The sequence below is a fragment of the Rhineura floridana genome, chromosome 6 (genome assembly GCF_030035675.1).
Source record: "Rhineura floridana isolate rRhiFlo1 chromosome 6, rRhiFlo1.hap2, whole genome shotgun sequence".
In the NCBI taxonomy this organism is placed as follows: Eukaryota; Metazoa; Chordata; class Lepidosauria; order Squamata; family Rhineuridae; genus Rhineura; species Rhineura floridana.
The window spans coordinates 146,648,849-146,672,948 of NC_084485.1; the positions used below are offsets into that span (position 1 = coordinate 146,648,849).

The 24,100-nt window shown below is 42.1% G+C and overlaps 1 long non-coding RNA gene across 2 annotated transcripts in view; it reads right to left on the reverse strand.

The window, feature by feature from the left end:
- The window catches only part of LOC133386804 (uncharacterized), a 331,786-nt gene that overhangs the window by 156,077 nt on the left and 151,609 nt on the right, over nt 1-24,100 (reverse strand). For both annotated transcript variants that reach the window (XR_009763300.1, XR_009763299.1), the window contains exon 3: nt 17,783-17,836. This is a non-coding gene — a long non-coding RNA (uncharacterized LOC133386804). The remainder of the gene's footprint in view (nt 1-17,782; nt 17,837-24,100) is intronic.

Below are 24,100 nucleotides of genomic sequence, written 5' to 3' on the forward strand. Positions count from 1 at the left end.
CAAATGTACAAATTTAAAAACACATTTTTAAAAAGCAATTTAAAAACACATGCTAAAATGCCTGGGAGAAGAGGAAAGTCTTGACCTGGTGCCGAAAAGATAACAGTGTTGGTGCCAGGAGCACCTCATCAAATATATCATTCCATAATTTGGGGGGCACCATTGAGAAGGCCCTCTTCCTTGTTGCCATCCTCCCAGCTTCCCTCAGAGGGGGGAGGGCTTTTGATGTTCAGCGTAGTGTACAGGTGGGTTTGTGTCACGAGAGGCGTTTCAACAGGTATTGTGGTTCTAAGCCATGTAAGGCTTTATAGGTTAAAACCAGCACCTTGAATCGAGCTCAGAAACATACAGGCAGCCAATGCAAGTGGGCCAGAATCGGTTTTATATGTTCAGACCGTCTGGTCCCTGTTACCAATCTGGCCGCTGCATTTTGCACAAGCTGCAGTTTCTGAACCGTCTTCAAAGGCAACCCTATGTACAGCGCATTGCAGTAATCTAACTTGGAGGTTACCGGAGCATGGACAACTGAAGCCAGGTTATCCCTGTCCAGATAGGGGTGTAGCTGGGCCACCAACCAAAGTTGATAGAAGGCACTCTGTGCCACCGAGGCTACCTGAGCCTCAAGTGACAGAGATGGTTCTAGGAGAACTCCTAAGCTACGAACCTGCTCCTTCAGGGGGAGTGCAACCCATCCAGGACAGGTTGGACATCCACCATCTGGTCAGAAGAACCATCCACTAGCAGCATCTCAGTCTTGTCTGGATTGAGCCTCAGTTTATTAGCCCTCATCCAGTCCATTGTCGCAGCCAGGCACTGGTTCAGCACATTGATAGCCTCACCTGAAGAAGCTGAAAAGGAGAAATAGAGCTGTGTGTCATCAGCATACTGATGGCAACGCACTCCAAAGGTCCAGATGACCGCACCTAACTGTTTCATGTAGATGTTGAACAGCATGGGGGACAGAACTGACCCCTGAAGAACCACATACTGGAGAGTCCAGGGTGCCGAGCAATGTTCCCCAAGCACCACCTTCTGGAGCCAACCAGCCAAGTAGGAGCAGAACCACCGCCATGCAGTACTTCCCACTCCCAACTCAGTTGTCCCAGAAGGATACCATGGTTGATGGTATCAAAAGCCGCTGAGAGATCAAGGAGAATCAACAGAGTCACACTCCCCCTGTCTCTCTGACAGAGGTCATCATACAGGGCGACCAAAGCTGTTTCCGTGCCAAAACCAGGCCTGAAACCCGACTGAAATGGATCCATAAGAACATAAGAACATAAGAAGAGCCTGCTGGATCAGGCCAGTGGCCCATCTAGTCCAGCATCCTGTTCTCACAGTGGCCAAGATAATCAGTCTCATCCAAAAGTGTCTGGAGCTGGCCTGCCACCACTCATTCAAGGACCTTGCCCAGGAACGGAACATTTGCTATTGGCCTATAGTTATTAAGATTTTCTGGGTCCAGGGAGTGTCTCTTCAGGAGTGGTCTCACTACCGCCTCTTTCAGGCAGCCAGGGACCACCCCCTCTCGCAGACAGGCATTAATCACTTCCCTGGCCCAGCCCGCTGTTCCATCCCTGCTAGCTTTTATTAGCCAAGAAGGGCAAGGATCCAGCACAGAAGTGGTTGCACGAACCTGTCCAAGCACCTTGTCAATGTCCTCAAGCTGTACCAACTGAAACTCATCCAAGAAATTGGGACAAGGCTGTGCTCTGGATAGCTTGATTCACCTGCTAGAATCTTAAGTCCTGGCGGATGATAAAGATTTTATCCTGGAAGTGCCTACCAAATTCATTACAGCGGGCCTCAGATGGTTCTACCATGTCCTTGGTGATAGCCCCTGGACTAATGTGAAGAGCTCCGCTGGGCGGCAGATTGATGATTTGATAGTGGCAGCAAAATATTGTTTTTTTTGCTGCCCTCACTGCCCCTAAATATAGCTTACCATAGGCACTTTGGTAGACAAATGGTCTCATGAAAATGGGAGGGCGTATTCTGCCCATCTTCAATAGGGGTTTAACTGATGTGGATTCAAATTTCTCCCAGTATGAGCAGCTAACGCCATTATCTCTCCCTTTCTCCTAAAAAAGATTTAGACACTATACTTGAGGTTAATTGATTTGCATCTGTGTTGGAATTGTTTTTAGGAGTGTTTTTTTTTTTAAGATGTTTTTAAAGATGATTTGTTTTTAAGATATTTTAAAGATGTTTTTGTTTGCCACCCTGGGCTCCTCCTGGGAGGAGTGGTGGGATTATTGTTGTTGTTGTTATATAATTTTAACTTTACTCTATGTGGACACTTAAACAATAGTGACCTGACCAAAGCTACGCAGCTAGCTTCATGGCTAACTGGAATTCAAACCCACATTTCAGGATAGCACAACCCCAGTGCTTGGCTTCACAATACCATTTTTTGGTACTATTGTTATAACGATGTAAACTGTGTATAAACAGATGTCAATTTAGAATACAGTAGGAGGTTTTAAATGAACAAGATGGAGAACCTAATGGAAAGATCACATAACATACCCTGGTTGTCCTTCTAGAAATCCATTTGCATTGAATTATTAGCTTGGAGGGATGAAATATTTCTGAAAGATGATTTAATTTCACCAGGAGTTATTGGTGTGTGCTTGAAATAAGATATTGGGTTCTTTGGCAGATGATTAATTGGGATGTGATGAATAGTGTCAGATAAGAAAGTTGTACTTGGCATACATTAATAATATTACAACACAGCAGTTTGTTCTGCTGCAAAAGACGTAGTGACATCTGGAAAATAGAAGAAACCTTAGGTGCATAATAGAAAACAAACTTATGACAAAAACTGTCAAATCCACAATGCAGTCCTATACACAGGTTGTGCCAGCTGGATAAGGATAGAATTACTACCAAATTTCCTTCATTTGACAGCACAAAGCATTATACCAGCGTAGTGGATGCATCATGGTGGTACAATACAGTATCCCAGGTTGCACGTAACATTAAGTCAAACCATTGCTTAGCTGAATAAGCAAACGTGGATTTCTGGAGAGAAGATCATAACCGCAATACTCTTCCTCTCTTCCTGCTGCTATTGTGCTAACCAGAGCTAAGTCATGATTTGGCTTAGTATTACCTCCAAACCTGGGCTCATTGTTTGACTCTTCCAGCAGTAAAACAAGAATAAACCACTGGTTACAGCTCATTGTTTGCCTAGAGGAAGACAAACAACAAGCCCCTTTGGACATAATACTAAGCCAGACAATACCTTAGCCCTTTGATGCACAGAGGAGGAGCATGGCGGCCATAATCTTCTCTATAGGAAACCACACATTTGCTAGTTTGTGGTGTGGCTTAACATTACATGTGAATCATGCCACTGATGTAACTCCTATGTCAGTAGTATCCTGCTAAAACAAGGGCAAAAGTGGGTGAAGCTGGGGGTGGTAGAGGAGGGAAGCTTAGAATTCTGTGCTTCTCATGGGACAATTCTATCCCTAACACTGACATAATGTTATGCAAACAAAGTAAGTGGCATATATAAAAATGCTTCCACTGCAACCAGTTAGTGTAAAGCCCCAGATGACTGATACACACACACACCTATTCCAATTGAGGGCCAAACCACACATGTCACCATTCATTCAATTAGCAATTGAGTGAATGGCTTTTGCAAACTAAATAGCTGGCATGGAGGCCTGATTAGGACTGGGATCTTGGCATGGATAATAGAGGGGCTTTAATCCCCTGCAATGTACTTCCATTCATAATATTTCATCTAATTTGAGCCTAACTCTGTATGGGTTATTGAGTTCAATGGGGCACACTCCCAGATAAGCCGGAATAAGGTTACAGCCTCACAGTGTGTTTTGATATTTTTCTTCTAAGAGGTGAATTGGGAAATGCAGAAAATCACCAGTCAGATGTAATGAAGTTTTGACTCCCACTGTTGGAGGCAGTATGAATTACGGATGGGCGAATCTGTCAATTTTGGTTTCTCCCATTTTTTCCCAATCTTAGATTCAGTTTTCTACATTTCCATCAGGACTCTAGTGTGAATTTTATGCACACTTTACCTTAGTACATGCTTGTACACGTTACTTGGCTGAAGAACTACACTGGAAAATCTGAAGAAGTGCAAATTTCAAAGGATGGCTGTGTTTCAGAAAGTATGAATTAAATGAGAACGGAATCGAATTTCTCCCCATCTCTACTCTGCATGGGAATCTGGGAATCAGATGTTAGGAGATGTTAGGATGTTAGGAGAGTTCGGTTTCATTTAGGTCCTACTTGTGGGGTTCTCATAGGCATCTGTTGGCCACAGATGTGGGCCTAGATAGGCCTTTGGTCTTCTTACATTCTTATTTCTCCCCAGGAGTACAGTCACAAGGGAAGCACTGACCAGAGCACTTGATGTTAGGGGAGAGTAAGGACCATGGCATATTTGTAGAATACATCTGCCATAGTACTAGAGCAAAAATACACTTTTTATATTGGGGGAGGGGGGAAACTAAAACCTAGTGAAATGCTTTTGCCAGCATGGAAATAAAGTTATACTTTTAAAAAGATAGAATTGCCTGAGGGACTAAACAATTACAATTATGCTTGCATGGTTTTCCATTTGGAAAACCATAAGGGTAAGTAACGCATACACAGAAGAAAGAACTGTGTATGTATTGATGGTTGCTTGATGTGAGGGTGGGTGTGCATGTCTGTACATGTTTGTATTCATTTGTAACACTGTGGACATTGATGTTAAAGAATTCATTAGCTTTAATAAATTATTTACACCAAATTATTGGGCTTTTTAAACAAAGGAAAGTAATAAATGAAGCTTTGTAATCTTTTTTTAAAGAAAAGCACAGCTAGAAAAATGATTAAATTAGACTTTGGTAATTCAGTTAATAATCTCAGTACATTTCTTTAGCATAGATTTTATAGCTATTCTCTAGCCATAATATTTTAGTCTCTCTTTTTCCTTGATTAAAATTATGCACCAATATATTGTACTGTGCAAAGCTCTAAGAGCTACTGCTAATTATAATTCATTAAATATTGATCAAATTAAAGCCAAAATGGCTTGAACACCATACATTTGCCAAGCATAAAACTTCTTTTAAAGTCCTATAATTCTAAAAAATGATTAAAAATGCTAGTGCCTTTATAAATAAGCAAACTAAGAAAATGGAAAATATGAATTCTTAATAATAGTTATCAGCAAGAAAGTGGCCTTATTCACATTTTTAAAATGAACTATTACAGCGTCCTTGAGTTGTGTCAATGCACTCACTTGAAAAAACAAAACCAGATGGGATTGTTTTCCAGCAGGCAACTCACCAATCCAGATCAGCATATGTGCTATGATACACACTATTGCACATAAGGGCTTTCCATTTCACTCAAATGTAGAGTTAATCTGCACTGAATGGGGAAACCGTTGCAAGGAGTGGAACTCTCTATGGGGATACAAAAGGCTAGCTCAAATGAATATCCCCATCACAAGTTAAAAGCATGAGGGGGGGATGTACTGGCTTATTGAACCCCCAACCAATGGCATGCATACTAGCCATGCCCTCTGCCAGTTACACATTCAGTGGTAGTGCAAAGGGACCATATGTGCATACATCAGTATATGCTGAGAGTTTGTCCATGTGAGGAGGGAGTTCTAAGCCAATCACTTGCATGCAGGAACAGTATATGTGTAGGACCCCTTCACACCGCCACAGAACATGCAGCCAGGAGGAGTGGCTGGGACATGCTTCATCATTGGAGGAGGAGCTAGTGGGCACAACATGCTCAAGCGTGCTTTCAATACATTACAGGGTTCATGTGACACAGACCATTGGCCCATCTAGCCCAGGATTAATTTATCACAGTGGCACTTCAAAAACTCCAGTCAGGTTTTCTTCATGGGAGACATGGTCCCTGAGATCTTATGTATGCAAGACATGTACTCTACAACTAAGCTATGGCCACGCGATAATGTTAAAAGCATGGCCTCTTCTTCCTCTCTGACAGAAAGAGTCCATGAGGATCTCTGAATGGACAGACATGTTCTCACAAGCAGATTCCACCTGTCATGCCAAGGATCCACATTGTTGAATGAGACACACCATTTATTTTTATTTATTTATTAATCACCATAGATTTTCACAAAACAGTACTAAACATTACAACAAATGTCTACAGTCCATCATTTCAGGAAGGTTAATTCTCTATTTCTAACCATATTGCTACTGACCCACTGTCCCTAGTCCTAGGCAACCATATTTGGAAGAGGCTCTACTTGATCCTGAATGCAGCAGTAGCCAACTGTACCTCTGTAGCCATAACTTCCTTGTTTACAATGTCAAAGAGTTAAGTAGTCTTGCATCTTTAATAACTCGCTAGCAATGCATTGGAGACAGAATGGAAAAAACCTACTGTACTTGACTTTAATGATATTTAAAAGGTTCATGCCCTGTTGATACATGTATGCTCACCACTCAATGAATGCAACATTGATGGTTTACATGTTTAGTTTTATAGTTTAGTTTATAGTTTATTTATATACGACTTTTTGGCTAAAAGGCCCCCGAAGTGGTGAACAACATATTAAAGCATATTACAAAAGAAGAAATTACATCTGCAAATGAGCCATCACAGACTAAAACACCTTGAACAGAGGTTTCAGTTCATCTCCCATTACTTCAAACACAATCATTTCCAATACAACCAGTTTACCTGCAAATCATTACGAGCTGGTTCAGATGCTTATCCAAACAACTATATTTACTGTAGTGCAAAAGTGTACAAGTATGCCCCTTCCTCCCACCACCTAACATAATGTACAACTCCACATAGAAGCTGACACTTATGAAGAATCATGATTTGCACCTGGAAAAGTTACTTTTTTGAACTACAACTCCCATCAGCCCAATCCAGTGGCCATGCTGGCTGGGGCTGATGGGAATTGTAGTTCAAAAAAGTAACTTTTCCAAGCTCTGCGTCTTCCCTTTTTGAAGGGAAAGAATCACACAAGCTAGCCTTCCATGCATACAGCCTCTCCAAGGAATGCCTATGTCCCATGTGCTCTTGATGGAAGGGAGCATGCACAATGATGGCTCCTTCAGTCTAGAAGTGGGATCACCAGCTATGTAAGCATGCAAACCATCCCCAAGCATTGAGAAATATTTTTTTTTAAAAAACTAGAAATGAAGCAGGGCACATATATTTACAAAGCATCCCTCAAATGAGCTCCAACAAAATGGTGCTAAGAAGAGTGTGATATATGCCGGAAATTCACTAAATGCATCAACAGCCTACTATATATGTAGAAGGGCTGAGCTGTGCCTCATATTTCTATGGCTCTGAATTGCATGGAAATGTCTCTGGTTCTAGAAATGCACTTGTGAATCCTCCAGTTGCTGCTATTCCTCCTCCCGCATTTTACAGCATTATAGAAATTAATAGCCTAAATAAAACAGAAGGAAAAAGACTATGAAATGTGTTACATTTAATTAAATGGGGAATCATGTTTGGTTATAGAAATTATTACTGCTGAGTGTGATGTGCAGGTAACGTGAATGCTGTTTAGTGTAGGCCATTCATGAACATGAGCCATTAGAACAAATGTACCGGGTGTCTTTGTTTTAAAAACTTGTGTTGGACTTTAGACTGTGATCCTAATCCTGTAACCTCTCAGGGATATATTGGCAGTTAAGGTACTTAGCAAAAGTATCTGGCCCTTATTATGTATCCTCCCATCCACAGTAAAGGATATCCTATTTTCGCAAATATAAGGATTTTTATAACAGATAGCCACATCTGAAATTTGGTGAAACCATCTGGAGTTGCAGCCTATGCTTTATCACTGAAAATTATATGATCTTCACTGCAAAGCTTTTGCAGTGCAAAGCTATAGTATAGGATATTCTTCTTTCAACTTTGATATAGAAGGCAATCCCGAGTTCCACATTGAAGACATAAGGTTGTATCCAATGTAGCACTGTGTAACTCACTCTGTCAGCACAAGGATTTCTGTTTGCAAAACAGAACATCCACCTTCTCCTCCCTCTTACATCCCCTACATCTGTTCTCAGATGATTTGGGGATGATGCAGGGGGAGAGGGGAGAAAGTTCTATTGTACAAGCAGAAATCCTTGCAGTGATGGAACAATTTGCAGAGCATGACAGCAGCTCTCTGCATCTCGTACTGATCCTGCTAGGGCCACGATCCCTTGTGAAATGTTTTGGAAGTGCAACAAAACCATGCCAAACCTGTGAACAAAGGCAATGGTGGGATGAGTGGATGCCTGCCGTGGGCAACAATAAAATTGAGGAATTTTATTTTTGTGTCTTCTCCAAATTTTGCAATGCAAGCTCTTAGTTCAAAAAACATACCAAAATACCGTTTAAAATGTGTATTTTAAGATAAAATGTTGGAGAATTTTGTATTTCTCCTGTGGGTTCTTTGCTGGGGGTCCTTAAATAAAATTGAAGACACAGGCTTGGAGCAAAAAGGTAGGCCTTTATTAAAAATATATATAAAACAAACAAATGCAAGATCAGTCACCCAGAACACATCCAGGAAGTGTCCAACAGGGAATGCATTGAGGCACTGTCTGCCTGCGGTTTTTATACATTTTAGGACAAAGGACTTTAGCATCTATCAATAAGGATTTAACACATCAGAATGACATAGACATGACAGTATTACACAGGCATTTTGCATAGGCATTGCATAAGAACATAAGAACATAAGAAGAGCCTGCTGGATCAGGCCAGTGGCCCATCTAGTCCAGCATCCTGTTCTCACAGTGGCCAACCAGGTGCCTGGGGGAAGCCCGCAAGCAGGACCAGAGTGCAAGAACACTCTCCCCTCCTGAGGCTTCCAGCAACTGGTTTTCAGAAGCATGCTGCCTCTGACTAGGGTGGCAGAGCACAGCCATCATGGCTAGTAGCCATTGATAGCCCTGTCCTCCATGAATTTGTCTAATCTTCTTTTAAAGCCGTCCAAGCTGGTGGCCATTACTGCATCTTGTGGGAGCAAATTCCATAGTTTAACTATGCGCTGAGTAAAGAAGTACTTCCTTTTGTCTGTCCTGAATCTTCCAACATTCAGCTTCTTTGAATGTCCACGAGTTCTAGTGTTATGAGAGAGGGAGAAGAACTTTTCTCTATCCACTTTCTCAATGCCATGCATAATTTTATACACTTCTATCATGTCTCCTCTGACCCGCCTTTTCTCTAAACTAAAAAGCCCCAAATGCTGCAACCTTTCCTCATAAGGGAGTTGCTCCATCCCCTTGATCATTCTGGTTGCCCTCTTCTGAACCTTTTCCAACTCTATAATATCCTCTTTTTGAGATGAGGCGACCAGAACTGTACACAGTATTCCAAATGCGGCCGCACCATAGATTTATAAAATGGCATTATGATATCGGCTGTTTTATTTTCAATACCTTTCCTAATTATCACTAGCATGGAATTTGCCTTTTTCACAGCTGCCGCACACTGGGTCGACATTTTCATCGTGCTGTCCACTACAACCCCGAGGTCTCTCTCCTGGTTGGTCACCGCCAGTTCAGACCCCATGAGCGTATATGTGAAATTAAGATTTTTTGCTCCAATGTGCATAATTTTACGCTTGTTTATATTGAATTGCATTTGCCATTTTTCCGCCCATTCACTCAGTTTGGAGAGATCTTTTTGGAGCTCTTCGCAATCCCTTTTTGTTTTAACAACCCTGAACAATTTAGTGTCGTCAGCAAACTTGGCCACTTCACTGCTCACTCCTAATTCTAGGTCTTTAATGAACAAGTTGAAAAGTACAGGTCCCAATACCGATCCTTGAGGGACTCCACTTTCTACAGCCCTCCATTGGGAGAACTGTCCGTTTATTCCTACTCTCTGCTTTCTGCTTCTTAACCAATTCCTTATCCACAAGAGGACCTCTCCTCTTATTCCATGACTGCTAAGCTTCCTCAGAAGTCTTTGGTGAGGTACCTTGTCAAACGCTTTTTGAAAGTCTAAGTACACTATGTCCACTGGATCACCTCTGTCTATATGCTTGTTGACACTCTCAAAGAATTCTAATAGGTTACTGAGACAGGACTTTCCCTTGCAGAAGCCATGCTGGCTCTACTTCAGCAAGGCTTGTTCTTCTATGTGCTTAGTTAATCTAGCTTTAATAATACTTTCTACCAGTTTTCCAGGGACAGAAGTTAAGCTAACTGGCCTGTAATTTCCGGGATCCCCTCTGGATCCCTTTTTGAAGATTGGCGTTACATTGGCCACTTTCCAGTCCTCAGGCACGGAGGAGGACCCGAGGGACAAGTTACATATTTTAGTTAGCAGATCAGCAATTTCACATTTGAGTTCTTTGAGAACTCTCGGGTGGATGCCATCCAGGCCCGGTGATTTGTCAGTTTTTATATTGTCCATTAAGCCTAGAACTTCCTCTCTCGTTACCACTATTTGTCTCAGTTCCTCAGAATCCCTTCCTGCAAATGTTAGTTCAGGTTCAGGGATCTGCCCTATATCTTCCACTGTGAAGACAGATGCAAAGAATTTATTTAGCTTCTCTGCAATCTCCTTATCGTTCTTTAGTACACCTTTGACTCCCTTATCATCCAAGGGTCCAATCACCTCCCTAGATGGTCTCCTGCTTTGAATGTATTTATAGAAATTTTTGTTGTTGGTTTTTATGTTCTTAGCAATGTGCTCCTCAAATTCTTTTTTAGCATCCCTTATTGTCTTCTTGCATTTCTTTTGCCAGAGTTTGTGTTCTTTTTTATTTTCTTCATTCGGACAAGACTTCCATTTTCTGAAGGAAGACTTTTTGCCTCTAAGAGCTTCCTTGACTTTGCTCGTTAACCATGCTGGCATCTTCTTGGCCCTGGCGGTACCTTTTCTGATCTGCGGTATGCACTCCAGTTGAGCTTCTAATAGAGTGTTTTTAAACAACTTCCAAGCATTTTCGAGTGATGTGACCCTCTGGACTTTGTTTTTCAGCTTTCTTTTTACCAATCCCCTCATTTTTGTGAAGTTTCCTCTTTTGAAGTCAAATGTGACCGTGTTGGATTTTCTTGGCAATTGGCCAGTTACATGTATGTTTAATTTAATAGCACTGTGGTCACTGCTCCCAATCGGTTCAACAACACTTACATCTCGCACCAGGTCCCGGTCCCCACTGAGGATTAAGTCCAGGGTTGCCGTCCCTCTGGTCGGTTCCATGACCAACTGGTCTAGGGAATAGTCATTTAGAATATCTAGAAACTTTGCTTCTTTGTCATGACTGGAACACATATGCGGCCAGTCTATTTCTGGGTAGTTGAAGTCACCCATTACTACCACATTTCCTAGTTTGGATGCTTCCTCAATTTCATATCTCATCTCCAGGTCTCCCTGAGCATTTTGATCAGGGGGACGATAGATCGTTCCCAGTATTAAGTCCCTCCTGGGGCATGGTATCACCACCCACAACGATTCTGTGGAGGAGTCTGCCTCTTTAGGGGTTTCGAGCTTGCTGGATTCAATGCCTTCTTTCACGTATAGAGCGACTCCGCCACCAATACGTCCTGCCCTGTCCTTCCGATATAGTTTATATCCAGGGATAACCGTATCCCACTGGTTTTCTCCATTCCACCAGGTCTCTGTTATGCTCACTATATCAATGCTCTCCTCTAAGACCAAGCACTCCAGTTCTCCCATCTTGGTTCGGAGGCTCCTAGCATTAGCGTACAGGCACTTGTAAGCAGTGTCTCTCTTCAAGTGTCTTTGGCACTTGTGGTTTGGCCTGTGGTAATTTTGCTCTTCTGAATTTATATCCTGTGCCCCTGCTCTCACAATGCCTACTTCTAGGCCTACCCCTTTTAAAATTTCATCATTTCTTTGGTTTTTATCCCAGGGGGGAGGTTTATTCCGAACCGGACCTTTCTCAGCTCCTGTCGGGTTTCCCCCCTCAGTCAGTTTAAAAGCTGCTCTGCTACCTTTTTAATTTTAAGTGCCAGCAGTCTGGTTCCATTCTGGTTCAAGTGGAGCCCGTCCCTTTTGTACAGGCCCGGCTTGCCCAAAATGTTCCCCAGTGCCTAACAAATCTAAACCCTTCCACCCGACACCATCGTCTCATCCACGCATTGAAACTGCAAAGCTGGGCCTGTCTGGCTGGTCCTGCGCGTGGAACCGGTAGCATTTCAGAGAAAGCCACCTTGGAGGTCCTGGCTTTCAGCATCCTACCTAGCAACCTAAATTTTGCTTCCAGGACCTCACGGCTGCATTTCCCCATGTCGTTGGTGCCAACGTGCACCACGACCACTGACTCCTCCCCAGCACTGTCTACCAAACTATCTAAACGACGGGCGATATCCGCAACCTTCGCACCAGGCAGGCAAAACACCTTGCGGTCTAAACGCCCATCACACAACCCACTGTCTATGTTCCTAATGATCGAATCACCCACTACAAGGATCCCTCCACCCCCTGGAGATATATCCTCGGCACGAGAGGATAGCTGCTCATCCCCCAAGGAATGGGTCCCTTCTAAGGAATCGTTTCCCTCTTCCTCAGCTGGATGCTCTCCTTCCCTGAGACCATCGTTCTCCATGATAGCAGGAGAGCTATCATCGCTGGAGTGGGACACAGCTATAACGTCCCTGAAGGCCTCCTCCACACACCTCTCTGCCTCTCTCAGCTTTTCCAGGTCTGCCACCTTGGCCTCAAGGAAATGAAGTCGTTCCCGGAGAGCCAGGAGCTCATTGCACCGAGAGCACACCCACGACTGCTGTCCAACAGGCAGATAGTCGTACATGCTGCAGGCTGTGCAAAACACTGGAAAGCCCCCACACGCCTGCTGGCTTCTTACCTGCATAGTTTTGTTTGAGGTTTATTACGTCAATAGGTTGGAGACTGTGGTTTAGTTGAGGTCAGGGAACAGAAGGGCAGAGTGGGGGGCCCTGGCCTCCTTGCCCTGCTGCCGAACTCGCTCTGCTGCTTAACTCGCCTTGACGCTTCATCAGCTGGGGCTCCCTCTAGCTCGTGGAGCAGGCTCCCTCGCTAGGTGTTCTGACTTTATATGTGTGGCTGGTTCCTCCCAGCTACTGCTGCCAGCCAATGATGTGTTACTTGAGGCTGATGGCTATCAGCTGGGGCTTAACTCTTTAGTATTCTCTCAGGCTTCCTTCCTGAGCGAGGGGCGGGGCTGTTTAAGCTTTCGGCTGCTTTTAATCTCAGCAAGGGGCTGTGCCTTCCAGGCAAGTCTTTTGTGTTTGTTGTTTTCCCACCTAAAACAGCCTGACCTTTCTTTAACCTAGGGAAACAGAGCTTGTGGTTGTGTTTCAGGAAGGCTGAAGCTGCCCTTTTTAGCAAGGACTGAGCTGACTCTCTCCCTGTATGTATCGGTGGAGTTTCCTTTTTCCCCTTCTCTCCGACTGGAATTTAGCCTTATTTTCAGTGTCCCCTGAAGCTTTCCTGCTAGGGTGGTGTTGAACACTGGCTTTCTATAGGCTTCCTTCTCCTAGGATCTGTCTCCTAAGATATAGGTTCTTTCAGGATTTGGCTCCTAGCTCAGGGTGACCTTAGGCTGCCCTTATTGCTTATTTCTCTGAGCTGTTTTAATTCAATTAAATAATGGAATAAATGGGAGCTACTTACCCTCTTTTCGCTCTGCTGCTTAACTCGCCTTGATGCTTTGTCGGTACTGTAGTTCTCTTTGTAGGTACTGTACTTCTCTGCATCGTGTTCTAGTGAATTTGGTGTTCTAGTGAATTTGGCAATGTTCAGTACTTCACATGAAAGTACATTTTCACAGTGAGCTAAGCATTTTAGTTAATGCAATCCTTTCTACGTTTTGGAGAGTACAGGGGATGTTCAGTGTTTGTTCAGTGTTATCAATTGTTCAGAGTACAAATAGTTCCAAACAAACCAGCATAGTCAGGGGGACAGCTGCAAGAAGAAAAAGATCTGGCTTCCTACTAAACTATTAAAATGTTATGAACCTTTATAGCTTTATAGAAGAATACATTTTGCTTATTGTTTAAGTATATTGAATTCTCCATTAGCTATACATGTTTGTATATATAATAAAAATTCCCCATCAAAAATACATTTGGAAATGCATACCTTGGGATAAAGTATATTCATAAATGTGCATTTTATAAAATATGCATTTAAATACAAATGTAAATATGAAATGTTCATTTTTTTAAAAAAAATGCAGACTGATGTGGAAATGGCATGGCACAGACTTATGAATGGAGAGATGAGAAACTGACTTGGTTTTGAAACAGATTGATCCATCCAACCTTAGTCATATCACCTTGAACATTTAAAAAAAATAAAACACAGCACCAGTGTCAAAGGAACAGTATTGCCAGGCCTGGTGTTGAATGAAGAAAACTCTGAAGACTGAACACAGGTAGTTTCCAGGTAGGTCCTAACCACTAGGCTAGGTCCAAGTTTCAGACTAGGAGATTTCTAGTGCAAGCTCCAGATCTCCTGGCAATTATAAGCTTCTGGTCTTTTTCCTTAGCTTAGCTGTGGCAGTCTGGCAAGAAAGATGATCTAATCATTCAATTCATATCTGCTTTACCTACCAAACATTTATGCACTGTAAAAATACCACTTTCTGCACATTTACAGGCATCTTATTTAAGAGTCTGGTAACAAACAGGTAACAGCAGTTAATTGTTCAAATTATGTCACCATTTATAGATGTGAAATGGTAGACAGAATTGTAAAGCACTTTGCTAACACTGTAATTTGAATGTATTCACCATTTGCATGTCCATAAAATGACATTATGAAACTTTCTGCCATTCAGCACAGCTAATATGGACAAATCTAACACGGTAAATTTATTAATACTACCATGCTGCTGATTCAAGAACTGCTTATCTCCAATGCACAAAATGTTTACATTATCATCCCTTTCTGAGTTATGTCTTGTATATGTATACAGAGAGCAGAGCAGAGAGCAACGGATTCCATTTGTGGTAGATTTCCATTCAACATCTCCTAACTATCACTGAGCAATCAGGGAGAGCTACCCATTGCTGGCTAACTCTGAACATCTTGCTAGAGCCATCAGCAGGCCTCCTGTTATAGCATTTTGCCAGCCTCCTAATTTGCACAGACTGTTAGTGAGAGCTGTGCTTAAGCCACCTATCACCAATCCAGGGTCTCATCCTTGTCACTCCAAACGCTGTATCGCCTGTGTGTACCTCAGGGAGACAGCTACTTTCACAAGCACTAGGACAGGCAGGACATATTACATCAAAGAGAACATCACCTGCAGGTCCTGCAATATAATATACGTCATCATATGCAAAAGACAAGGATGTCACATCCAATACATAGGAAAAACCACAACTGACCTACACACACGCTTCAGAAACCACAAATTGGCAATCTTAACAAAAAAGTGGAGCTACCAGTTGCAAAACATTTCAACACTGAAGGTCACAGACTGTTGGACTTTTCTATAACAGCTATAGAGATGCCAACAGATCCAGCAGCATTGACCAAAAGGGAGAACTTTTGGATATACTCTCTGGACACATTGGCGCCATATGGCCTGAACCTGGAGGACAGTACCAGCACTACTTAGCTTCTGCAAATGAAGCCCCTCTGAGCATTCCATCCTCAAAGCTCTATAACTGCCACCTTGGTAATAGCATTTGTATGCTAGCAGCTGATGAAGGCGGAAGCTGAAACGTTTTGTTAATACAATAAAAACCTCTGTTTTGTTAATCACAATTACATTCATATATTTTTAGGTGATTAACGGAATCCTTATAGGGATGCAGAGCAAGCTTGAGTGAAGTTCTGTTTGTTGCTTTCAAAACTATCTATCTATCTATCTAAAGCAAAGAAAAGGTGTCAGTGATTTTTATTTTTAAAGCCAGATTATTATATTTCCCTCTAGGAATTGGGCAATTAGTAATTCAAATCCCCTAGGATTAATCCATCATTCCATTTTGGGCATGTATTATTGTTCTAAATATCTGTCTTAAATGCCAGAATCTTACATCCTTCCACAAAACAACATTAGAGTTGCCCTTTAGAGATGTTACTTTATTATGTTTATTTATTTAGAAGATTTATATCCCGCTTTTCAATCAAATTATCCTTAAAACAGCTTACAACAAATTTTTACACACGTTAATAGCATTTCCAAAGGACAGATATAAAGCAGTATTACATGTGCGTATGGACAAGTTTTGAAAAATGTAGCTCCACCTCCACCATGGAATAATAAAAACCATGGCATTAATAGAGCACGTAAGTGTTTTTAACTGCTTCATGCATATGACCTGAAGGCCAAAACAGGGATGTGCAGTTGCTACTATAAGCAGCTGGGCACACAGCCCCCCCATCTATGTAACATTACAACACCCTGTGTTTTCCCACATCTCTGCTCTGTAATTCTTCAGCATTTTAGTGTAATTTTCTCCCAGTAAGCACATTTTTGTATGCAGTTTTGACTAATGGACACATTTTTGCAAACAAATTCTCCTAATACAATGCATTTTTGCATGGTATCTTCCCTAAAATATTCATTTTTATGCACACTTTCCCCTAATATTTGCATTTTTGTAACCATTGTTTGGTTAGAGAACTGCACCACAAAATTTGGGTACGTGGAAATTTTGAAGGATGGCTGTGCTTTAGTCCTCGCAGTATTTCCCAAAGTGCAAATCTGATAGATTTGGCTTTCAATGCATACTAAATTTAATTTCTCCCCCATCCCTAAGTGGGGGTAGGAACTAGATGCACAGCAATTCCCCTTAATGCAGCAAGGAGGCTGGTGATGACACAATGGTGAATTACCTAAGGCTTCCTAAGGAATTTCATGGCTGAGGTGAGAGATCTGAAGCAGATTCATACATCACACACTGTTAGCCACTATGCCATTTCAAAAACAAAGCTTCTTAACCTGACCACGGCAGGAGGAGAAAGAGACTATCAAGAGCTGCACCTGAGATTGCACAATGGTGGTAGCCCTATGGGAAGAGACATAGCTCATTGGCAGAGCATTTGCTTTGCATGCAGATCCCAGGCTCAGTCACTAGCATCTCTAAGTAGGACTAGGAAAGATTCCTATCTGAAACCCTGGTCACTGCCAGTCAGTGTATTTATTATTATTATTATTTATTTATTTATATCCGGCCCTTCCTCCCAGCAGGAGCCCCGGGCGGCAAACAAAAGCACTAAAACAACTTTAAAACATCATAAAAACAGACATTAAAATACATTAAAACAAATCAACTTTAAAAACATTTTTTTAAAAGCTCTGAAGACTTTTTTTTTTTTTTTAAAGGGTAAAAAACATATTGTTTAAAAAAAAGTTTAAAAGCATATTAAAAAGCCATTCCAACACAGAAGCAGACTGGGATAAGGTCTCAACTTAAAAGGCTTGTTGAAAGAGGAATATCTTCAACACGCACTGAAAAGAGAACAGAGATGGTGCCTGTCTAATATTTAAGGAGAGGGAGTTCCACAGGGTAGGTGTCGCCACACTAAAGGTCCATTTCCTATGTTGTGCAGAACAGATCTCCTGATGTAGACAATACTGGGCTAGATAGGCCAATGTTAGGACTCAGTATAAGCTAACTTCCCTTGCATCTATGATATAAGACTGAGCATGAGCATTTTCTTTGAAAGCCCTTTCCATGTACAAAGCAGCAACATCTTCATCAGTGGAAGCTTGTTGCTCACATTAAGCAATTGTTTCACACCATATGGTAGTATTTGAAGTGGTACAACTGTAGTGGTGAAGAGTGTGAACTATGAACCAGAAAATCTCCAATTCAAATCTTACCTGAACCATGATCTCACAGGTGGTCTTAGGCTTCTCTCAGTCTCAGTCCCACATCTGAAATATGGAGATTACAATTATATTGACTTTTGTAAGAATTACTGAGACAAAGACTTCTGAGCAAGATCCTGTTGAATTGATTTTGGCTGTTTGTCTTGGTAGGTCCATCCTTGAATCCATGTGTGAACCTATCCCAGAACTGGCCACAGATTTGTTGGGACCCTTGCCATCCACCTGATACACATCATGCAGCTACAAAGTGCTCTCTGATGGCTCCCTCCAGCCAGCTGGTGACAGCAGCAGGTAGACACAAGCCACCACTTTAAATTTCCCATAATGTCCCAAAGTGATGCTGCAGCAGAGGGATTGTGGGAAATTAAACATGGTGACTTGCAGACCTAACCATCTGGGCACGGTGGCTAGTACTATCATCAGAACCAGCTGGCCGTGCCAAGGCAGTGTGGTCCTAGCAGATGTCTAAGGGTGCTAATGCTGGGCATGAGAAATGCCCAAACTGAGAAAGTAGATGGTATACCTATTAAATCAGTGCACTTCGAACATCTGTGCTAGGGTTGCCAGGCCTCCAATTTTGCCCAAAGACTCCAGATTTTTGGGGTGCTCTCTGGGTCTCCAGGAGAGTCACCCCAATCTCCAGACTCTCAGCTTTCATTTAAAAAATAGGTTTCTAGGTGGTCTGGTTCAAGTAATATACATCAAAACATCAGCTGCTGCCCCCGTAAATTCTGTTAAATGAGCTCATACTAGCTGCAATAACCCTGGCCTTTCAGGTTTGTAGCCAGTAAATGAAGCCAGGGTTGTAATTAACAAGTGATTTTTTAACCTCCAGGCAATACCTAAAATGCATTGCAAGGCCAGAAAGCTGTTGTCATTTATTTATTTATTTATATACCGCCTTTCTGCCAAGACACTCAAGGTGATGTACAATTTTAAAATACTACAAGAAATAAATGATATATAATATAAAGTTGTCCCTCTTGTGAGGAGCAGTCCAACTGAAGAAAGCCCTGATTTTGTCATTGCTAGTCTCCTCCACTCTCTCCCTCCCAAAGGACAGATGATGTCTGCTGCCCCTTCCATGTTGGCTTAAGATTTGTTTAGATTCCTTGTTGACAAATCAGCAGAGATGATTGTATGGAATCAGACCATGGCTATGCACATTTTTCTGCATCAGTATACCCTCCACCTTCTTGGTCTTTTTTTCCACGTTGTGAGCATTCTGATGTTTTATTCGCTGCATGGCGAGGTTGGGGTGCCTCTCCTAATTTTCTTTGTTTATAGGTGGCTGGGCCACTCCACACATTTTCCTGCTTGTCTGAAAATCTCACAAATTGAGTAAGTTTATAGCTTTCAGCCGTAGCAAAAGTCCCTTTCTCTCTGTGTGCAGATCAGAAGATATAGAACAAAAAATCACAGCAGGATCTTGGTAGGCAATTGCTTATTGTAAACAATTTCAGTTATGATTATAATAAAAATGTACAGGCAGGCTTTTGTAAATTAGTTGCAAAAATATTACACATTTTATCTTTCAAATAATTTTAGAACAGAAATTTAAAAGAAATGTACATTCAGCTTATGATTACAATGTATTATACTTTTCTAATTATGAGGAGGCAAACCAGTTTAAATTTTTCTGGGCTGTTGAAGAGGGCAGTTTATTTGTCTAATTTATAGCCTGTTTTGAAAACCTTCCCAATATGAAGCTTTAATCCTATACTTGCTTTTCTAGGAGTAAAGCTGCAGTGCTAATCCCACATATCGGGAGTAAACCCTATGAATTCAGTAGGACTTACTTTTGAATAGAGATGGTTAGAATTGTGCTGTAAATCAATGGGACTTTTGAGTAAACATAGTAAAGGATTGTGTTTGTGTTGTAAATCTTTCTGTCCCTCTCTACTCATATATTCTAAAGTAATTAGGTAGAGCTTACCTAGGTGTCACTGCTTTTATTTTATAGGAACCTAATACTGTTTTTAGCAGGTGCTGAAAAGAGTACAATGAAGGCGCCTGCCTAATGTCAATAGGCAGGGAGTTCCAACGCGTAGGTGCTGCCACACTAAAGGACTGATTTTTTACAAGAGCAGAACAAGTACTATGTGGAACCCATAACATGGAAAACACACCTTGAACTTGGCCTGGTAGCAAATTGGCAACCAGCATAGATTTTAGAGCAGAGATATTATGTGCTGATAGGGTCTCACTCATGTTAGCAATCATGACACAGCATTCTGCACTAACTGCAGCCCCCAGGTCAAGTTGTGCTGCATGGAGATTTCTGTGACCTTAGCTGACAGGTTGCCAGAAGTTTTTAGTTTGGGTTTTTGATTAGGAACCCTGATTAGTTGTGGGATGCTGAGTTTTCTGCCTTACTCGTAGGAATCTTGTTGTGGTTGGTGTGGTATGGCATTTAGGAAATCATCACTATCTTTTCTTTTTCTTTTTCTGTTTGCATTTCATTTACCTTTGACCTTAGTCCCTTACATCCATAGAAGCAACAAAAGTGTTTCGACATCCTCAGCTCAACCCTCTTAAACCCACTGATGATGCACCTTGTTGTTTGCATGATGGTTTGTTTCTTGCCCAATAGTGGTAAAAGAGAAATCACATACTGGGAAGTGTGGCTGCAATTCTTGTTGTTCCCAAGCTGCTGCCTGTGAAGGTAGACCAAACCATGTGTGTTTTCTCTGTGTCAATTATTACTCACTAGAATTGGGTTGGCTGTCAAAGTGATTTTATAGCAGCCCACAGGGTAGGCAGAAAAGGTTAGAGAATTTTCTTAACTCTTACTCATTTCTCAAACCTCTCCCTGCAGTGAAAGGTGAAGTCTGTAAAGACGTTTGGAGTACCACATTAAAAGGCAGGCAGGGCATTCCAGGCAGAGGGTTGCCAACTCTGCTTTGATATCAATATCTTTGCAGAGGATTCCTAGTCAAGCCTTACCAACAGTACAATCCTTACAATATCTACTCAGAAGTAAGTTCTATTGCATTCTATGAGCAAGTGTGTTTAGAATTGCAGCCTTCAGGGGCATCCATCTTTACTCCTGAGTGCTCCCATCTAACATCTCCACAACTCTAGGCTCCCTTTTTCCTACAATGGTCTTCTGGTGACTGGCCTAGCCTAAGAGCATTTAAACCCCTCTTGTCAGAAACAAGTAGGCTAGATTAAATGTTCCCTACCCAGGTGCCCTAAGCAGGTGAGAAGGAATGATCCTGTCACTTCAGCTAGACCTAGGAACACCATCTTTTTTTTTTTAGTAGTATGCTCTAAGCATCCTAGGGCCTGCCCCATGACATCACTAGAGCCCGCCCCTGAAATCTCAGGGTTTGGGGGTTCTTCTGATCTGGCAACCCTAATATGTGCCCTATTTTTAAAGTTCATTGTACCCAAGTTGATGAGGAAGTAAAATGTAGGGCTGTGCACTGAATTTGGCCAAAGCCTGAAGCCCAAACCAAATCAAAGAGAGCCAGGCTTTATCTGAGTCAGGTGGAGACAGTCCCAGATTGCCTTAGGGTGGGCCTCACAGCCCAAAGCAATCCAAGGCTGTCAAGGGGCAGTGAGGCAGACATTAGGCAGGAGGAAGGAGAAGCAGCTAAAAGCCTGTTCTCCCCTTACCCCAAAGCCTCCCGGCACATTCCCAAGCCCCAATTGCTAAAGCAAATCCTTGGACTGCAGCAGGCCAGTAGCACCAGAGGCACTGGGCCCTAGTCAGCGAGAAGCAAACAGGGAGCTACAACAGTAGAGGTAGGCCCAACCAGTTGCTGTAGCAACAGAGCCCTGAGAATGGGCCACAGAGATGTATTTGGGATGGGGGGCGTTGGGATTCACTCCTGCAGGGCATTCCTTCACAAGTGCCTTCCCTACAGGAACCCTCATGCTCTTGGTTAGGAGGGGGAAACGACATGCAGTGTCTTTTTCCCTCTCCCCCCTCCCAACAGTATTTTTAATTAGAGTTTTAAGAACCCTAATTAACCATTAGCCCTTCAATTGCTTTGGGGGCAGAACCAGGGTGGATGGTCCCTGGGGCAGATTGGTCTGATCTTGGGGGGGCAGAATTGCAGATCCGGGGTGGATGGTGGTGCTGTGCCCAGCCCTAGTGAAATGGGGGCATGGGGTGATAGCCATTTTTAAGGGAAAAACATTTTTAAGACAAACCATGTGGCATGTGGCAGCAAACATTGAACACTTTTCTAACCCACTGATTGATATTGATTGATTTATGTTGATAATTTATATTGAGCTATCAACACCCATGGTGCTTTACAGAGAAACGTAACAAGAAGATAGGTCCCTGCCTTGACTGAGTAGTACCTTATAATCTACAACATTTCAGGAGAGGAGAGAAGGAAGGAAAAAGAAGTTATGAGAAATAGAAAACATGTAAGCCAATGCAGTTACACACAGTTTCATTTCAGTTGGGGGCAAAGGCAAGAGACATAAGCCAAAGAATTTCAATGGGAAAGTCAAGAGTATGTTTAATTGGCTCCTACTGAAATCAATGGAGCTTAAAACCATTGCAGTTTGGCTATGCCATGTAACACATTCCTAAGAGGCGTTCTTCTGGGGGAACTGAAGAGCTTGCTTACTTTAGCAGATAGTTATAATGCATAGATGCACTTCACATCCCCGTCACTTGGGGTTTAGTTATGTATCTGCCAGGTAGCAGATGGTTTGCAAGTCATTACAATTTTCAGTTTTGCTGCTGACATGTGTAATGTGATTGAGGAATTACACGCATAGCATTTTCCTCCTGTGCCCCATTAAGTTTAAATAATATTACTGCAACATGCTACCTAAAATTGTACTTTGCCAATTGCATCTCAAACCTTCTCCATTTTAAGCTTTCCATTATGGATTGAGATTGTAGGCCTAGTTCTTACTAAGAAAGGTAAACCTATGTCTATGCTGCTGTCATACTTCATAGTGCAGATTGAAACTCAAATGTGTGCCCACTGCATAGCAAAGTAGATGTCCAGAAGAAAAGTTCTAGTCCAGTGGTTCCCAACCTTTATGAGCACGGGACCCCCTTTATAAGCTGAACATTTTTTGTGACCCCCTCCCCCCAGGGAGGCAGGCTGGCTGCCAGGAAGGAAGGGGGAAAGCAGCCTCTCTGTGCAGCCTTGCTTCTTTTTGCTTCACAAAAAGCCCTCTCCTCTCATTCTAAGGAAGGGCGCTGTCAGTAGCGGCAGTGCAAGGAGATGGGAATCAGTGATAGTAATCCCCTCTTCTTCCTGGTAGCTCCACCCTCAGCCTCATTTGGCATCTGCCATGTATTTTATAGGCAGATGCCTGCCCTTAGTGCACCTGAAAGACGCTCTGGCACTTCAGGAAAAGGCCTCCCCTCTCGTTTGGAGCAAGGGGAAGGTGTCATCTGTAGCAGCAGTACAAAGCAGACAGTGTCGAGGGAGTGAAGACTTTTTTTAAAAATTAATAAATAATTCATTTCTTTACTGTTCACGGCCCCCTCTGGATTACTCCATGGCCCCCAGGTTGGGAACCACTGTTCTAGTCTAAGCCTTCTCCCTGACATGTTCTATGTGCAGGGAATATTATTTTATTTTATGAAATATATATATACAGAGAGAGATGAACAATCAGGGCCAAACTAGGTGTTCACCTGATAAATATCATGCAGCTACATATCTAGTTTTTTTCTCATTTATTTACAGGAATAGGGGTCTTAGGCAAAAAGTCCCCACTGGTGCTTTGTAAGGTTAAGTTTTAATTGAATGGGACTCAGAAATGTTACATTCTTATTTTTTAAAAAGCACACGCACACAACGAAAACCCATTTGTAGACAGATTCATCTAATCTGCTCTTCTATAATTAAATCTGTTAGGCAGTTGCTATGACAGATCTTATAAATTGCTTCATCAATGAGCTAAAATAACAGGGAGAGAAATCCAAATCAAAATAGGCACTTCACAAAGATAATATCCTTCTGAAATGTCCTTTAGGCAAATGAAATACCCTGTCTAAAATTGTCACTTTGTGAATAGAGGAAGAATATGAAGAAGCAGAAATTAATTTTAAAAGCCTCATTTTGTACCATGATATAAAAACCTGTCTCTAAATAACATCCCCCAATCAATATTAATGGCTTTAAGACCGTGCAAAGTCTAATTATGTACCACAGGTTGTAAACGTCAAGCTGTGCCTCAGTGGTTTTATAGAACTTGCTTGCAGACTAAATTTAATATACATTTATAAGTGACACTAATATGGGGGAAAAACTAAGGACAAGATCCATCCTCCCATAGTAGCAGCTGCAGCTGCAGGAAGGAATCACCATAGGGGTAGGA